The following is a 19,643-nucleotide window of genomic DNA, read 5'->3' as shown; positions in this document are numbered from 1 at the left end:
AGAACTCAGGACACCTGGTATCCTCAGAGTGATAAAGCTCCCTGATGGCCCCAAAAAACAGGTTCCAGAAGACTCGAGTGGAAGGGAAAAAAGAGGGAGGCCCTTTTTGGGTTTTCATCTAGGTTTTTGAAAAGCAAAGCAGACTGGTGAAAGTCGCCTGTCTGAGGCGTGTTTTATCTTAACCTTTCCATGTAATCCTGAAAGCCCACCTAATCAATTGAAGATCATAAAATATTAGACTTAATGCTGCAAAGTGCTGCTTTTTAATTCACATAACAAGCTCCTAAATAATTCAAATAGCAAACAGACCCTGCAAGTCAATGGTGGGAGGCTGCTTGGATCAGCAGGAGAGTGTCAACACATGCCACATTTCCCGGATCGACTCCATTTCAAGAACCCTATTAAGTTAATTGCCGGTTTCTGACAGCAGAGAGCATGCTGGGAGCACAGCACGCTTTATTAGCCTCCGTGGCATCTGGAGGCCTCAGCCATTTTGCCCCTACTTGCAGGCCCTAGGAGCAGCGTGGAAAAAAGTAAATCAAATTATGAGACAATAAATGCTTTTGGCAACACGTGGGCATCAGATTCACTGGCGAATCCAAAAGCCTTCGAGTGTCAATTGTTGTTCTGTTAAATTTTTTACAGCAACATCATCTATATGCTGCAACAGCCTTATAGGATGTCAGGAAGCAGTTCCATCATTTGTCACTGATGGCTGATACAGGCGAACTTTAATGGAAGTGAGGGGCCTCACCTACTGATGGAACTACTGGGTGAAGACAGCCTCTAAATAGAATGGGGGCTGGGGGGAACCTTTAAAGAGGCCCTCAATGATCCCAGAGTCCATGTTGCACATTCAGATTTGTAAGCAGATCTGCCTGGATTTGGAAACCCAATGCGCAGGCTTCCAGAGTGGTCAGAGAGGGCCAGGGAAAGGCAGAGTGAAGGCAAGTTCCCCAGCCTTTACTTGGGGAGATGTGCTCACTATGAGGGCCCCAAGCAGAGCAGGCATCAAGGCATTGTTTCCATGGCTACCTACTCTCTACTTGGTGGTCCTGGTATACATTGAATTCAGAGTGGGATGGAGGCATTGTGGCAGCTTGGAGATCTACTAGCAGGTGCATGCAAGCTCTGATCTGTCCAATATCAGCACTTTTTTTTTTGAGATGGAGTTTTGCTCTTGTTGCCCAGGGTGGAGTGCAATGGCACAATCCTGGCTCAGTGCAACCTCTGCCTCCTGGGTTCAATCAAGTGATTCTCCTACCTCAGACTCTTGAGTAGCTGGGATTACACCCGCCACCACACCTGGCTAATTTTTTTGGTATTTTTAGTAGAGACGGGGTTTCACCATGTTGGCCAGGCTGGTCTTGAACTCCTGACCTCAGGTGATCCACCCGCCTTGGCCTCCCAAAATGCTGGGATTACAGGTGCGAACCGCCGCACCCAGTCCAATATGCACCTTTGACACATGAGAAAATTCAGGCAAAGAGAGATTCTGTGACTGTCCCTGTGTCACACAGCCAGCCAGTGGCAGCTGGTTTTAGGACAAAGCTGTTCTGATACCTGGCCTATCCATCTTCCCATATTTTGCCATTTTCTTTCAGGCCTTGAGATTATGGTACAGTGGTGACCAGCTAGATAAGATCTAGATTATAGTCCTGGCTCAACCACTTGTTGTCTGTGTGTCCTTGATTTAAGGAAAATATATATAACTTCACTGTCCCTCTACCTTATTGGCAAAATGAGGATGGTATTGCTTACCTGATGGATGTTTATGGAGAGGGTTAGATTAAATGATATGTATTAAATATCTAGTTCAGGACCTCAAGCATGGTAGCCAGGCACTCTGCAAAATTTCCTTCCCATCATCTATGTGGGAGACTCTTAGAAGAGCAAATTTATTGTATTTCTAGATAACTCCATTAGAAACCAATAGTTTTCCAATGTATTAGGTTTGCACATCTGAATTTTTACAGGAAATGTTCATGAAGTACTCCCTCAAATCTCCTCTTGACCCAGTCCTTAGATTTAGCCTCAGTGTCTGCAGAAATGATGCTTTGTTCTGCATCAGGCCCTTGATATGATCGGAATACAAGAGGAAAGAACATTGGAAAATGATTAGCAGGTTTGAGGAGGCTGGGGCTAAGACTTCCAGCAGGTCAAAGCGAGAGCAGGCAGATTGACTGTTTTGATCCTGGTTCTCCAGGCTGCCTGTATTCATGGAATTGCTGCACTTTGATGCTGGAAGGAACCTCAGAAATGGAGTCTGGCATCCTCATTACATGGGTGGGGAAACTGAGGTTCAGAAGGAGTAGGTGGACTTGTCTGGGGTCAAAGAGCTAGTTAGTGCAAAGTCAGTGACAGGAGTTGGGTCTCCTCCCTCCCATTTCTGTCCTCTTTCCAGTTCTCAGACAGTTGGGAACAGACCTTCCTAGCACAAGAGCTGATTTCACCTTCCCTGGAAGACACAGGGCAGTGCCTAAGCATTGCCACCTTCTGCATTTACAGACAGGACATGCCCTTGCCCCAAGACCTCTCTCTGAAAATAATTTTGTCAATTCATAATGAATCTGTAATAATAACAGCTATCATTTTTAAGAACTGAATTCTAGGCATTTTACTTACACTATCCATGCAGCCCTTTGAGGTAGGTGTTACTATGATTCCCACTTTACAGAGGATAACATTGAGGCTTAAGGGTTAAGAGGCTTTTGCCCAAAGCCACACAGCTGGTAAGAATCAGAGGTAGGTAAACTAGTTCAACCATTATGGAAAACAGTATGGTGATTCCTCAAGGATCTAGAACTAGAAGTACCATATGACCCAGCCATCCCATTACTGGGTATATACCCAAAGGATTATAAATCATGCTGCTATAAAGACACATGCACATGTATGTTCATTGCGGCACTATTCACAATAGCAAAGACTTGGAATCAACCCAAATGTCCATTAGTGACAGACTGGATTAAGAAAATGTGGCACATATACACCATGGAATACTATGCAGCCATAAAAAAAGGATGAGTTTGTGTCCTTTGTAGGGACATGGATGCAGCTGGAAACCATCATTCTCAGCAAACTATCACAAGAACAGAAAACCAAACACCGCATTTTCTCACTTATAGGTGGGAACTGAACAATGAGATCACTCGGACTCCGGAAGGGGAACATCACACACTGGGGCCTATTATGGGAAGGGGGGAGGGGGGAGGGATTGCATTGGGAGTTATATCTGATGTAAATGACAAGTTGATGGGTGCTGACGAGTTGATGGGTGCAGCACACCAACATGGCACAAGTATACATATGTAACAAACCTGCACGTTATGCACATGTACCCTAGAACTTAAAGTATAAAAAAAAAAAAAAAAAAAAAATCAGAGGTAGGACTTGAACCTGGGCTCATTTTGACTATGCTCCTTTCCTGTGGCACCTGTCTCTCTTAGACTTCAGGCTTTGGCTGGAAGGAATGGAGGTCTCTAGAAGGTGATAGGGAGAGATGGGTCACTTACCCTGAGGTTTAGCACTCGCCAAGATGCATAGGTACTAGGACCCTCATCCTGCACCAGGACATTTGCCCCTTTCCTCCCCATGCCCCACTGTGTCTCTTGCTGAGAATGGACTGGTAGCCAGGGACCCAGAGTTCCTCTTTGACACAATCACCAGCCTCTAGTAAATAAGTGTGTATATTAGGATCAGGCTTAGCTGTACATTACAGAAACCCCAAGTAACAGTGACTTAAATGCAGACAGACTTCCCTCTGAGATTGAAGAAGTCCTAGGTAGTCTGGTGTGGTGGCTTCACAGTCATCTGGGCCCGGGCTGTGTCTCTCCTCCTGCACTGCCGTTCCCAACATATGGCTTTTGTCCTCAGTATTTCAGGATGGCTGCTGCAGCGCCAGCCCTTGTGTCTGCATTCCAGGCAATGGGAAGGAGGAAAAGGGTAAAGCAAAAAGGACTTTCTCCAGTTGTCTTTTCTCCCTTTCAAAGAACCTTCCCAGAAGTCCTTCCCTACTAGCTTCTAATGTTTCATTGGCCAGAACTTCATCATGTGGCCACACCTGGCTGTAGGAGGGGCTAGGCAGTAGAGTCTTTGACTGGAAATATCACTGACTGTAGAATAGTGGAGCTCTTGATGGGGGAAGAATGGGAGATCGGATTCTGGAGGAGCAGGAAGCAAGCTCTGCAATGCCAGATTCTCTGCCAACTCTTACTTGCCAAAGTCTTGATGATGGAGAATGGTGGTATTTTGAACCAGAGAAAACTCAGGTTTCATGAGTTTTGTAACACTCTGAGATCATTGGAAACAGCCTGCGATGCCACAGGCTTAGGGTGCTTTTGGGGCCATCTGTTCTGGAGGTGGCAACAATGATGAAATCAATAGCAATTCATACTGTCGGTGGCTTTCACCCCAGAATGTCCCCTTTCAAAATATAGATACACTTTACTTCTCTGAATTTATTTTCCTGTTCATGACACATTTATCCTGCGAGTCTTCTGAGGCTGACTGGAGGATGGATTTCCTGCTCTGAGCTGCTCTCTGATGATTAGTCTATAGACAGAAACACAGACACCACTGAGCCAGCACCATCCATACACTAGCACTGTACATGTGGCAAGGCATGTCACCCTCATGACAATCTTGCAGGCTGAGGGATCATGATCCCATTCTACAAGTGAAAAGTGGAGGCTCAGAGAAGCTAAGCAACTTGCCCCAAATTGCACAGCTGATAAATTCCAGAGCTGGAGAGAATACTTTCCAGCACACTGCAAAACCCCTCAGTTTATTTACTGTCTTCACCCTCACCTCACATGGCTGACAATGGTCCCTTGTGACAACAGGAGCATTCCTGAGACCTCCAAGCATACACTTTCTTCTAAAGCCCTTTTCTTGCCTCCACCTCCTCCTTTCTCTTCCACTCTGGATCTTCCTCTAATCTTGGAAAGACCCCTGGAAAATTGCGTCTTGAATGTAGCCTCATCCCCTGACTCCCTTGGCAGGCTCAGGCCACCCATGCCTCCTTTCCAGGCCCTGCTTGCACCGAGTCCAGCCTCCCTTCCTGGGCGCCTTGAGTCTTAACTGCAGATGAAGTGTCTGGAAATCATGGTATTCAAGGTATGGTCTACATTGCCTGCCGGCCTACAATCAAGATCTGCAAGTCAGAGCAAAACACCAGCTGTCCCTGTCTCCTGCACCCATCCCCATTCCGGTGAGTGAAGCCACAAAACTGAAGATGAACCCGGAAAGCCCCCTTCTCGCAGCCCCAAGAGGCAGGAAGAGAAGAGTGTATGCAGCGAGGCCCTGTGGCCCGGCAGCATCTCTCGGGTTTTGATATACATAATCTAAATATATACTTTGAAAATTGAAAAGTGCTTACATATAGAATGTGGCTGTGGGGAGAGGATGCTCTCTTTGAACATATCTCTTTAAAAACAAAATTTGCAAAGTGTTTTCCTGCCCTTAAGGAGACACTTGAACATGGCAGCAGATGTAAAATGGAAATTGAAGTGTCTCTCCCAGGCCACCGTACACGGATCAAACAGGCACGGTCTATTCTAAGCGCTCATTAATAGCTGGTCTCTGAGGGCCCTGGCAGCAGCCAGAGGTTTTTACTCATTAAAAAGGTGGCGAGGTAGAGTTTTGTGCCTTCCCGGCTTGTCGCTGTGTGATCTTGGTGCTCAGACGTCGCCAGCAGGCCTCAAATGAACGCCCCGAGATTGCTGGCGCGGGGAACCTTTTTTGCCGGGTTTGAAAGCGTCACCCACTCATGGATGGGGCGAGAAGCCCTTGCTGTTTGTCAGGTAGATTTCTCTCTTCCTAGGCGGGCCCAGAACAGCATTATCTCAAGCTAAATGCAGAGAGAAAAGAGTTTTCACTTGTTAGCTAAGAAAAGATCGTCTATGATTCTCAACGCAGCTCTGTGGTCATCTCGACAGCCCAGCAAACCACACAGAGCCACCAGGCTAGGCTTTGCGGGGAGGCCTGGGGTCCTCAGATGGCCCTGCCAGGGACCAGACTCTTGGAGGCTTTGGCATCTCCACAGTGCCCACTGGCACGGGGGCTGCGGCTTATTTAGAAGGCAGTCTCTGGCCCCATTTTCTACCCCCACTTTTTGTTTGTTCTCTCTTTTGGTTCTTTCAATGTCTAGCATCAGCATTTCGTGAGTGGGGTGACATTGTCTTGTCACCATAGATGCATTCACAGAGGCCCCAAGCAGTTTTCCCGGGCATCTTGAAGGCTGCCTCTCCACCCTCAAGCCTCCTGGTGGAGGCCGGGTGGAAGCCTCGCTGGCCTCTAGGCTGCGGTGCCTTTGTGTGCCCTGTTCATTCTGGCTCTAGACTTCTGCTGTGGTTCTCCATGACTGCAGCCTCCCTCTCTTCTTCTCATGGCCAGCTCAGATGCCGTCTCTTCTGAGAGGTCTTTCCAGCCGCCCCGCTGGCCGCTGCTCACTGTTACCTTAGTTCCATTTGGAAAGATCCGGTTTATTCGATAGCTTCCTCATTGATTGTGGTCTCACCACACTGCAAGGTGAGATCCTGGAGGGCATGGACTTTCTTTACCTTGTTATCCTACTTCCTCAGTGGTTAGCTTAACGTTTGGCCCCCAAAGGTGCTCCATTGTTTTTTGTTTTTAATTTTAAAATTTTTTATTAATTTTTTTTTTTTTTTTTTTTTGAGACAAAGTCTCGCTCTGTTGCCTGTTGCTCAAGCTGGAGTGCAGTGGCTCGCTGCAACCTCCGCCTCCCAGGTTCAAGCGATTCTCCTGCCTCAGCCTCCCGAGTAGCTGGGATTATAGGTGCCCACCACCATGCCTGGCTAATTTTTTGTATTTTTAGTGGAGACAAGGTTTCACCACGTTGGTCAGACTGGTCCTGACCTCAAGCAATCCACCCGCATCAGCCTCCCTAAGTGCTGGGATTATAGGCGGTAGCTACCGTGCCTGGCCAGTGTTCCATTTATTGAATGACTAACGAAGGAATGAAGGAGGGGTTCTCCCATCCCAAAGCCCAGCTCTTAGTCACTCCACGAAGAGCAGCCCTTTGGGGATTTAAAAAATGTGTGAACTTTAGTCACTTCTGGGCTGCAGTCCCCAGCTCCCTGGGTGCAGAAATGCTGTGTGCTGCCCTACAGAGCACACTAGGTTGGGGTCTCCACAGGGACACGGAGCCAAGACTAGGACAGGGAGGAGGCCCTGGCAGAGAGTTTCCTGTAGGGGATGTTTTCATGATATGATATCAACACTGTGTCAAGAAATGAGTTGATCTATTTTAACCCTCATTAGCAGATATAAAATGTATTGTTTATGAAATGCTAATAAACTTGGTTGTCTAGATCAAACTAAATTGCAAAATAATTAAGTTTGATATTAATGAAATAATGAAATATGTTCAGGGTTAGAAGGGGTGGGGAGACAGGGCGACCTTTCTGCAACTTTTTTTTTTGTTTTGTTTTTACACAAGGGACGCCTGGCTTGTCCCTGATAGGAGTTGAGTTGGCCTGTAGAAATGCATCCTGTACAACCGCAAATACAAGGGAAATAAGGCAGAAAATAAGTTCAAGTGAGGAATCATTGCTCAACAGGTAGGCCACAGAAAGACTGGGAACTACACATTTGGCTTTGAGTTTCTTAGAAGCTGAAGCAAAGAGAGAAAAGCAAAACAGTTCAGAGGTTCTTAGGAGGTGCAAGGCCTGCACCTCCTAAGAACAACAGAGATGGAAGGAAGAACAACAGAGATGGAAAAATGGGGATAATCTTGATTCAGTTTTTAAAAGAACCTCAAATAACTCCTTAAAAGATCAAAGAATTATCATGTATGGTCTTAAGGTGCCCATCCTGGTGCTAAACTGTTCCTCTGCAGTTACTTAACACTGCCTAGCAGGTGTGCCATGATGCCCTGAAGACCCAGGGGCAAACGTGACAGGCAACGGTGACAATTACACCTCCTCTTTTTCTCTTTGATCCTTCATGCCTCTCCCTCCAGCACCTGGCACAAAGCTGGGTACCCAGCAGACACTCTGTAAACTAAAGTGCTGCCAGCCTGAACAACCTCAGCGGAAGAGCTAAGCAGGTCCATTTCCTTACTTTACAAATGAAGTCGCTGAGGCTCAGAGGGGTTAAGTTCTTTTCCTGAGCTAGGTAATATCTGGTTAAGTAAGATCTGATAAATAAGTGTGTGTGTGTTTGTGTGTTTGGATAGGGGGTGCTTCCGCCTTTCACCGCCCCTAATAGCAGTCAGTCCTATTCCTTCTGGTTTCTCTACTTGCTGCTTTACCCACTGGCCTCAGGCCACTCGCCCTGGTCTGCCCTGCTCGCAGAACTTCCCGCCTGGCCCCTGTTACCTGACCGATGCCACAGGCATCACTGGGTCCCCGGAGCCAGCCTCTTTACTTTTGGACCCCAGGCCGGGATCTAAAAATATCTCTAAGTATTCCCAACACCTACAACAGATGAGCCTGCAAATTACCTGGTCCCAGCGGCGGGGAGCAGGGGAGGAAAGGGCATCGTTGTTCTAAAAGCATTACACATTTAATTTGCAAAGTTACATCACGCATTTGTGCACAGGTCAACTTTCTGGGAGTCGGTTTCAAAAACAGAGGCAGGCCGAGGATCCGGAGGGTGTCCTTTGCAGAGAAGGCAGGGGAGGTTGTGGAGGCCTATCAGATACTTTCACACACTCAAGGCCAGTACTCACCTCTCCCCTCATAGATGAGGCATGATGGACATTCATGGGGCTCCTTCTCTGTTGGTGCCAGGTACCTCCGCAGACACCATTATATTTCTTTCTGAGATCAATCTTGCAGAGTGTACCTTGGCATCCTCCTCATCTTACAGGTGTGGAAGCTGAGGCCTAATGAGGCCATGTGTCTTCCTTTCCCCTTATATGCTGTGGGACCTGGGGCAGAGCCTGAGTTTGAATCCCAGTCTCTAGGTTTTTTTCCCACCACACCGTGCAGTGAGAGACGTGAAGGGGGTTGATGTGTATAGAATACATGTACATGCACATCCAGCTATACTTTTAAAAAAATTATTATTGGATGGGTCTGGGTTCTCTATTTTATAAGTGACACATACAACTATTGAACCCATGTGAGATTATAGCCAGGAGTGCATAAAAAGCTGTCCTCAGAACAAGTTAAATGGGAGGTTGGTAAAAATGAATAAGGTTGAGTTCACTCCACAACCCTATAGATGCAACTGATTTAATTGACCAAATAATTTTCTTGAATTACTGTTGTTAATTTAAGAGTTTAAAAAAGTTAACTTGAGAGTAGTTTTGTGTGCTAACCGGATAATTTAGAAGGTTATTTGGTTAATAAAATGAATCCTTGATACATTATAGTTATAAAGGTAAAACCCTATTCCTTACTTATGCTTCTAAATTCTGCTTATAAATTATATTCTTCTGTTTCTTTTAGTGATGTTATTTTAATTGTGGTATGATCTGCATAATGTAATATTTGCCATTTTAATAATATTCAACTGCATAATCCAGTGTCATTGAATATATTCACACTGTTGTTCACAGATATACTTAAAAAAAAAAACAAAATTCTCTTCTGAAAATCCTAGCAAAGAACAATTAAATCAAAGGCTTTGGGGGGAAAGAGCACCACCCACATCCAGTTCCCAGGGTCCAGAGACTGCTTGAATGCACATCTGCGTGTCCAGGAAGATGTGCATTTCTAGTAGATTTCATCAGTCCGTGAGACTTCTTGCTAACCACTGAGACATCCTCTCAAATCCAAGCCTCCTCTTCCTCCCTCTATTTTTTCCCCACCAGATTTACATTTTCAAAAACCCTTCAGATAATCACAGACCCAAGAAACTTCCACTCCTCTGAGGTTTAATTAGGAGGAACTGTCTTTCTGGTACTTCCGAGAGCCTTGCTCTAAACTTCTTGGAGGAAAGCAAAGGTTCACAGTGGATGAGTGGGAGTGAGCAGAACCTGTGAACAGCCTCCCACTACGGCCTCCTCTCTCTCCTGCAACAGGGAGAAAGCCGTGTTGTAGGTCATGGAAATCACATTGTGCATGTGCCCTGTATCATTATGACCCAGAGAATGGGGATGATAGGAACGCAGGATAACACATTAGCGATAGATAATAGAGTCTAAATAAACATAATCAGCTTTCCTTTCTGTCTCCAGATCAAAGCTTATCTATAAATACCCTAATGACGCCCAACCAGCCAATTACTCCCTTCTTGGAAGAGCCCCTTATTAATGGCGTTGCAGTGAGGGAAAAACATTAATTATTGGACACAGTGGGATCTTTTACGTTCTGTCTGGTCTGGACAGCACCAATTAATGCAACAATTATTATCAACGACCAAGGCAGCATTCTGAGTGCAGCCACCCTGGGTTGGCTGGCTGGGGTGGGAAGAATGTGTCCTTGGGGGAACATCATCCACACCCTTTTAAGGAGCCTGCTTTCTCATCACTGTGGACGTTGCTGGAACGAAGCAGAGGGTGACCACAGTGTGTTCGTTTTTCTTTTTAAACCTTAAGAAAATGCTTCCCGGGTTCTAAGTGGGGGGAAGGGAAAGGATGTCAGGCACTGGTCTGTTGCAAGGAGTTGCTAAATGAAGCCAGGCAGAAGATTGAAAAAGATGCTGCCTTCAGAGCAGGGAACACCTGACTTGGCCCCTGCCCACTCCTCCAGCCCCCTCCCCTCACTCATCACATTCCAGCCCCACTGCTTCTCTCCCAGCTTCTCCAAATCTGTGCTCTGTCTGCCCTAATACATTGGCACAAGCTCATCCTCATGCCTGAAAGGCCTTCCCCTGCCCTTTGCAAGAGCATCTTTCTGAACTCACTCTAAAGGTTATCCTTGTATGAAGGTCTTTCTTGAGCCTAAACCCAAAATATTCCTCTTCCCCAATTTTCATCACTTCTTGTTTCTATTTTTTGTGCATCTATCACAAATCATATTTAACAGATATGTCTTATTATTTTTTTCAATGTCTATCTCCCCCATAGGAATGCCAGGTCCATGAGCAGGGACTTTGTCTTTTCTCCACCATCTATCTGAGTGTCTTGCACTTAATAGGTGCCTCATAAATATTTGTGAGTAAATGAATAGATCCGCCCATTGTGTAGGAACAAATTATACTTGAGAGTCCCCATGCCAGCTGCCACACAGACTAAACCAGCTATGCTCTTGTAGAAATTGCACAGAAAAATAAAACAAAAAAGCCCAAACTGTTCTATTAATAGCAATAACATCTCCTGCAAACGCCATGTCGACTCTTTTGCATTTTAAAAGTGATGAACATGTGGACGGGCGCGGTGTCTCATGCCTGTAATCCCAGCACTTTGGGAGGCTGAGGAGGGTGGATTGCCTGAGGTCAGGAGTTCGAGACCAGCCTGTCCAACATAGTGAAGCCCCGTCTCTACTAAAAATACAAAAAAATTAGGCAGCCGTGGTGGTGGGCACCTGTAATCTCAGCTACTCGGGCGGCTGAGGCAGGAGAATCGCTTGAACCTGGAAGGCAGAGGCTGCAGTGAGCTGAGATCATGCCATTGCACTCCAGCCTGGGCAACAAGAGTGAAACTCCATCTCAAAAAATAATAAATAAATAAATAAATAAATAAATAAATAAATAAATAAATGAATAAAGTGATGAACATGCTTGAGGGGCCTTTGCCAAGCTATCCTATAAAATATTGGCCTCTATTATTATTTACATCATAGATTTATATAATACTTTATTTGAACTGGCTAAAAATGAATTTGCTCTGCCCAAGGTATAAAACAGTTGCAGGAATGCTTTTATTTTTCCCTTCTTGGTGACAAGAAGAGGATTTCTTCTGGGAGTCATTAATTACACAGTACTTAGGAAAACTGGTTCAGTGAAGGCTTGGAGAATTCCCCTGAGCATTGGGCAGGGTTCTGAGAAGTGGGTTTGCCCGTGTGGCTCTCCTGGAGAAACATCTCCAGGCTTTTTCCACTAGAGGCTATGCTTTGGAGTGTTAAACAGCTCAGATGTGTTGTTCAGAGTCACAGCCAAGTCCGAGAAGCTTATTCAACCTTGCTGAACCACAGCAATCCCCAGCCACTAACAAGAGCCCAGCCTTGTTTATTCTTGACCACGGCAATATTTTCCCGAGGTTTTCTAACCAAAGTGGAACTATAGCAGCTTGAAGGCGGCCACGGGAATCCCTCAGCCTCGGGCTGCTGAACAGATGTGGCCATGGCAAGTGTTCCTTTCCCAGGCCTCCTAAACAAGTATCCCCAGGGAATACTCCAACTGAAACATACTTAGAAATGACAGGGACACTCAGAGTGTATCTGTTGGGGTTGCTTTGCTTTCATCTGGAAGTGGCAATGACCTCAACTTGCAATAATCTCACTCCCTCTACATGCCTGCAACACATTTGGTCTTGACCATGCATTTGGTCCAAAGTGTGGGCTGCTCAGCTTCCAGAGGCAGACAGGGTCTGTGGCATTCCCACACCCTGCCTGGTGCTAGCTTGGTGATGCTAGCTTGGCAGAGTCCAGTAGACGTTTGTTTCAATGCCACATTGTATTGACCTTATAAGTCTATCCATTTGCCCCCAGACAAGCCTGTGGAGCAGAGGAACTACCAACTATCCCTCGCTGTATCTCCAGTGCCTGGCAGAGAACCTATGCCCAGAAAAGTTTCTCCAACTTCAGAATGAGTGAATGCATTGGCCTTTGAATGGAATTGCTGCAGGGACATTTCAAAGATGGCAGTCCCTGCTGCAGAACGACCTTCCCTTTTCTTCCCCAGAGAGGGAGCATTTTGGGTTACTGTGGGCTTCTGGATGCAGAGAATGAAAATCAGAATGAGGCATCAAGTGAGATGGTTGGAAACAAGACAGTTCGAATCCTGGTTCTGCCACCTACTGGCAGGAGGACATGGGACATGTGAATGTATTTTTTTTTTTTTTAAGACGGAGTCTTGCTCTGTCGCCCAGGCTGGAGTGCAGTGGTGCAATCTCGGCTCACTGAAGCCTCTGCCTCCTGCGTTCAAGTGATTCTCCTGCCTCAGCCTCCTGAGTAGCTAGGACTACAGGCGTGCTCCACTACATCCGGCTAATTTTTTGTATTTTTAGTAGAGACGGGGCTTCATCATATCGGCCAGGCTGGTATTGAACTCCTGACCTCAAGCAGTCTGCCTGCCTTGGCCTCCCAAAGTGCTGGGATTACAGGCGTGAGCCACTGCACCCGGCCCATGTTAATCTTTTTGTATTATAGTTCCTTTGTATGTAAGATAGAAATAAAAGTCTGAGCCTGATAATGATGTTGGGGGGTTCCATTGGGTAATGCTGGTAGAGTGTTTAGCATGGTGTCTGAGACAAAGTCAACCTCCAATAAATATTAACTTCTGTGATATCTTTTCTTTTCTTTTTTTTTTTTTTTTTTTTTTTTTTTTTGAGACAGAGTCTGGCTCTGTTGCCCGGGCTAGAGTGCAGTGGCACAATCTTGGCTCACTGCAACCTCCACCCTCTAGGTTCAAGTGATTCTCCTGCCTCAGCCTCCCAAGTAGCTGAGACTACAGGTGTGCACCACTGTGCCCTGCTAATTTTTGTATTTTTAGTAGAGACGAGGTTTCACCATGTTGGCCAACTGCTGTGATTTTTACTGCTGGAAATGAAGACTTTCAGAACATGGGAGTGAGGCCTCCAGGATGGCCATTCAGCCAGTCCTTTGACAAATTTATACTGAATACCCAGTATACTTACTGTGAGCTAAGCATTGTTCCAGGCCTGAGGATACAAGAGTGACACAGGTTGGTTCTGCCCTAGAGAATTTCTTGTGGATTAACCAACTGTATCACTTCATTCTTGCATTGGTATAAAGAAATACCTGAGACTGGGTAATTTATCAAAAAAAAAAAAAAGAGGTTTAATTGGTTCACTGTTCTGCTGGCTGTACAGGAAGCATGATGCTGGCATCTTCTTGGCATCTGGGGAGGCCTCAGAAAACTTACAGTCATGGGGGAAGTCAAAGTGCGAGCCACCATTTTTCAACAAACAGATCTCGAAAGAACTTACTCACTATTTCGAGGACAGCACCAAGGAAGATGGTGCTAAACCACTGATGAGAAACCATCTCCGTGATCCAATCACCTCCCACCAGGCCCCACCTCCAACATTGGTGATTACAATTCGACATGAGATTTGGGCGGGGTCACAGATCTGAAGCGCATCACCAACTATGGTTTCCTGCTGGCTGGAATCTCATGAATTCTGGAGATCCTGGCCTGATGTGAATACAGTGTTTGATGAATGAAGGGAACACAACAGTTGTGGAGTTTGGGCTGCTTGGGGAAGGTGCCAGTGAAGGGGTTTGGTTCTTATTTCAAAAGTAGCTGTAATGCCCAGGATTGCACTGGAGAATAATTTACCATTTTTACACCAACCAGTGCCTTTGGCCATGTAGAAATGCCCATGTCAGAAGTATCAGGATGGGCAATCATGGGATGCAATAAAGATGTTCTGCTGTTAGGAGTTTAAATCAGGACTCGTATTTGCAACTACTGCTTATTTTTTCTGTGGCATCTCAATATATTTGACAGTTCTTTATCAACTGATATTGAAGGTTTCTCCTTATAACCAGCTGCTCAAGAGGACGACTATTTCTTTTGGATCCCCTGTAACCACCCACCCGGGTGGATGTTGTGTGTGCCACGTAGTGTGTATCTTAAGTTTGGGCATCCGAGTATATTTTCTAATTTAGAGAAAATCGATGCAGGCATGTCACATCACGTGGGAACAAATGGGCAGAAGGGTATGTTACAGAGATTGACTGTGGAGGGCTTCTGCTTGGTGCTACCTATTTTTGTTTGTTTCTGATTCATCCTTTCCCCATTAACTCCTTTCCTCTCTTCTCCCACTTTCACTCTCCCTCAAATGCACAGTGATCTTTGATTTTCTGGATAGTTAAATAATAGGGCATTCATTTAATAATAATAAAATTATTTACTAAAGTTTTATCATAAGATTTCCATTATCATTCAAGACAAAAGAGTTTTGCTTTGAATTGAGAAATAATTTACTTCCAAAACAACAGTACAAGTTCCACATAGATGTTCAACCCTCTGCTGGGCCATCAGCGATTTCTTCCTGTGAGTAGAAACACAGATGAAAAGTGACATTCTTGTTTTCTGGGAGTTTCACTGATACATTTTGGTGAAGAAGGAAAACTCCCGAGAAGTTGCTGTCCTCTCATTAGTTTCATTTTCCACCTGACTACTTCCATCATGTTCCACAGCTTGCTGTCTCATGACATTCTGTGATGAGTTCAGTATCTTCCTCAATGCGGGTAGTGACATAATTGGGGTCCCTCCCTTAATATGTGTAGCTTACCTGATTTTTCCAGCCATGTACCTTATTTAATTGGAAACCAGAAATCTTTGAGTGATCTAATGGCATCATATGACTTTTATTCATTTCTGCCTGTTTGCTTAGCTGCCCATTTCTGAACTTGTTCTAAACCTTGATGAGGAAAGTAAATGCTGAGCGGGCAGGTACCAACAGAATGTATTTAAGCAAGAAATGACATACTAAATGAAAACAAATGAAAGAATGAAATCAGCAATAAATGAAATCCACAAAGATATAAAGTCTGGTACTGAAGGCCATCTCTCCTGAGCGCCAACAGTGCTTTTCTTTAAAACTGGAAAAGACTCCTGGGCTCTGAGTGGCATCGGGCAGAAGGGATAGGGAGACCCTGGTGCAGTGAGTGGCTCAGGAAACAGTCATAGGAACAGAGTTCTGGCCAGCCACATATCTGGGGCCAGTTATCCAGGTTTATGGGGTTTCCCTTCTCTTAATTATATGAAAGGAGTCAAAATTAGTTCCTCTCTTTTAGGGCTGTGCTGGGCTTAAATGAGATAATTCATGGGACGTGCTTAGCACAGTGCCAGGCTCATAGGGAACACTCAATAAAGGAATGATAAATGCCTTTCTAATAACTAGACCCATTTAAAGATGGCACGGGCTTCCTTGGGGATGGGATGGTGAGTTCCCTGCCACAGGAAGCGCTTAAGAGGAGATAACAGGGTTTTCAGAGTTTCACATGCAGGAGCAGATGAATCACCTGAGGAGAGCATCAGTAGATTCTGATTTAAATAGGTTCTGGCTGGGGCCTGAGATTCTACATCTCTAATAAACCCAGGTTATGCCGTTGCTGCCACTTGGCCATATATGAGTAGCAAGGAACCAGATGATTCCTTAAGGGATGTTGAAGAAGATCTGTGATCATCCATCAGATGGAGTGATGTGTTAGACCTCTGTTGTCCCATGCAGTGGCCACTCACCACAGGTGACACGGAGCATTTGAAAGCATGCCAACTGAATCCAAAAGGAGAAATTCTGTGAGTGTGAAATACACAATATAACAAAAAGAATGTAAAATAATCCAATAATTTTTATAGTGATGACATGCTGAAATGATAATATTTTGGATATATTAAATTGCTGTTTTTCTTTTTTTGCTGTGGCTTCTACGGAATTTAAAACGATGTATGTGGCTCATAATTTATTTCTGGTGGACAGTCATGAACGAGGTCATCTCCCGGGTCCCTTCTGAATGTGAGCACCCCGTGCACACTCTAAGCTGACATACAAGCTTGCCCACGTGTGCATCTCCTGTGGAATGTTTGTAGTTTATTTCCTCCCATAGCTAAAGGTAGTGGGCAGAGAGAGAGGGAGAGAGGCGCTAGGCTTTCCTTAGCTTCCTTTCTGCCTGGCACGGGGGTGAAGAGTGAGGAGGGAACTTGCGTGTTCGTCTTTGCTTCTTTCTCCCCTCTTTCTTTCTCAAAATTAATGGGAGACAAAATACTTTGTCACTTTAGGGATATTCAATTTTTACCTCGAAACTGCCTTTCTGGACAGAGGCAAACCTTGTCTTCAGCACAGAGCTCCTTGCTAAGGGAATTGGAATTTTTACATCACCGTCCAAAATAAAGATGGCTGCCCGGGGGAGGCGTTTCCTTTGAGAGTTAAGTGGTTAGGAACTTGGCGGGCAGAGGGCCTGGCAATGCCCATGGACGCAATGCTGTCACCTAGAAAGTCATCTGGTGGACCAGGCTGTAATGTGCCTGAAAGGTTGGGGAACAGACCTGTAACCCTGCAAACCATGGGGCAATCGGAGTCATGGGACAGGCAGCTGCTAGTTCAGGTCCCACCGCTGCAAACTTAGCATCATCCCTAACCTCTGCTACCCACGTCCAGCTCCTCACTGTCTGTGAAATGCATGTTTTTGCAATGTGTGCTTTTTGCATGCATAAAAGTGAAGCTGAAGATAAGCTGCTAATGCCATCTCTGCCATTTCCATTTTCCCTTTTTTTGTCCGTAATGACAACTGGATATGAGTTTCTGATCTTTGCACAAGTAATAAGCTAAGAACCTTCTCATATGGCTTTGCATGAGACCCTGCAGAGTTAGCTGTTAGGAGCCTGAATCCAGTCCTTATTCCTTTCTAGCTGGATGACTTCAGATAAGTGATACAAACTCTTTGTGCCTTGATTTTCTTATCTGTTAAATAATGATGACAGTTATATACACCTCATGGAGTTGTGATAATTAATGAGTTAATATGGTAAAGGGTCGAGAATAGTTCCCAGCACAAGGTAAGGCTAGACACGTGCTGCCTGTTATTCTGAGATAATAAGAGCTCCCTGAATGGCAGCTTCTTTTTTTTGCTGGCAAATTACTCAGAATCACCCCCCCACCGCCCCCCCCCCAAATTGCACACTTGTTTGAGTAAGAGTCAGGTCCTGTGTGGCGATGATGTAACATACCTATTTTTGGCAGACTTGGCAATTCAGGGAGTGACCCATTTTCCTGTGCTTCGTGGAGGTCATTGCAATGGGTTTCATCAACCAGTAGGCTTGGAAATGAGCCATAGGGTTAGAAGGAGCTTTTTCTACCACTCTCAACTGCTTTCACGGCGGTGCAACTTATGTCAGGATTAGGCAGAGGGTGAAAGGATGCTTCCATGATGACACCACGTTCAGAATGATGGCCATGGAGATGGGTGGAGCGGTGGAACACACGTTCTTCACCCGACTCCCCAGGGAACATTGGCTGCATCACAGGAGGTAGAAGTATTTTTGTTTGTTTGCTTAGTTTTTGTCTTGGTCAATGAAAGCTTGAGTTTCTAGGTGTCCATAGGACCTTTGGAAGATTCATGACAGCAACACGGTGTTGTGAAGCTCCTTCTCTGGTGAGGCCCCCAGCTCCCAACAGAGGATCAGAAAGTTCCAAGTATCCCCAGAACAAGAAGTGAGCTGTGTGGTTAGGGACCCTTATCTGCAAGAACTTCTTAAAGAGTCTGAACTTCTATCTCGAGAAGACATTGTCATAGGATTTCTGTATCACCCATCTAGTTGGAGTAGGGGACTCTGTTTGAAGGAGACTCTGATAAATACAGAGAATCTTGGGGGTGGGGTTCAAACCATTTTTGGAATGAGGCCAAGTATGAGTAATAATGTTTAGACAATGAGCTAATTAACTAACTGATCCAGTGTAAATTGTATTGTCAGTATTGGTAGCTGATGAATCAATCAAGGGTCAAATCAAATAAGGTCAATGCTAAGAGCATAGGCTTGGGGCCAGATGTTCCTTGATTCAGATCTTGCTTCATTGTTTTTGGCTGTGTGTTCTTGATCAAGTCAGTTAACCACTCTGAGCCCCCGTGTGCATGTCTGTGCAGTAAAGGATAATGCCAACCTGGCAGGGCTATCAGAGAGGGTAGATAGGAGGCAGCCTAGGCCTCCTGAACTGCCCAGTGGAGACCCAGGCTCTGCTGGTCCCACCCGGCCCTCAGATCCCTGGTTCTTCATTCTCATCCTTCTGGTTTCAACTGAATTGTCAGCTCTTCTGATAGACCCTCCCTGACCACCCACACAATGCGCCACGGCTTCTCTTCCCACCTCCAATTACTTTCCCATCTCTTTCTGTAGTTTGATTCTTTCCCAAAATGTGACACCATCTGTGGTTCTCTTGTTTGTTTTTGTTGGTTGTTCTTTCTTGTTTGTTGACTACTGGCCATCTTGGGTCGTGAGATGGAAGTTACTGAAGGCAGGGGCTCGATGGGGGTTATCCAGGGATCTAGAGTACCTTGAACAGTGCATGGCTCACAGCAGGTGTTTGAATGAATATCTGTGTAATCAGAGCAAGCTTCTGACCCTGGTGAGTTCTCAGCTTTTCCTTCTCTTTAAGGAAAAGTTCCTGTAAAGGGTTGTGGTAAGGATTCACTGAGATACAGTGTGGAGTTCACTGAGTACAGGAAGTGAGTGACCCAGAGTGGGCATAGAATCAATAGTGTTCATATCATGAGATGGCATATGGAATAGTGGGTGTCTCCCAAATAATAAATATTTTGATTTTTTTCTCTGCTCTTTTCTTCTGTGTGTGGAATTTATATTCCTTTTTTACAAATACAAGTTACATGGAATGCAAAGTTTGGAGTAACAGATATAGCTCTGAAAAATGAGAACAGGAAAAACAAGAGTTTTCAATTTCTGAATTTACAAAATCAATGATTTCATTTATAATGTCAGTGGAAGTGGCCAGTGGGTGAGTTCACACATTAACGTGCAAATTGGCCAAATGAATCAGTCTAGATGGGAAAGTTAGCATCTTTGGTCTTGCTGGCATCTTTCCT

The 19,643-nt window shown here is 45.2% G+C and overlaps 1 long non-coding RNA gene across 1 annotated transcript; it reads left to right on the top strand.

Annotated features, from left to right (window-relative positions):
• Positions 1 to 5,598: 5,598 nt before the first annotated feature.
• Positions 5,599 to 16,209, top strand: LOC105467519 (uncharacterized). Its single transcript, XR_978936.2, has 3 exons — positions 5,599 to 5,804; positions 7,463 to 7,583; positions 16,149 to 16,209. It is a non-coding gene; the product is annotated as an uncharacterized lncRNA (long non-coding RNA).
• The last annotated feature ends 3,434 nt before the right edge of the window (positions 16,210 to 19,643 follow it).

This window comes from Macaca nemestrina, chromosome 9 (assembly GCF_043159975.1).
Source record: "Macaca nemestrina isolate mMacNem1 chromosome 9, mMacNem.hap1, whole genome shotgun sequence".
Taxonomy (NCBI): Eukaryota; Metazoa; Chordata; class Mammalia; order Primates; family Cercopithecidae; genus Macaca; species Macaca nemestrina.
This window is presented reverse-complemented; position numbering and strand designations above follow the sequence as displayed.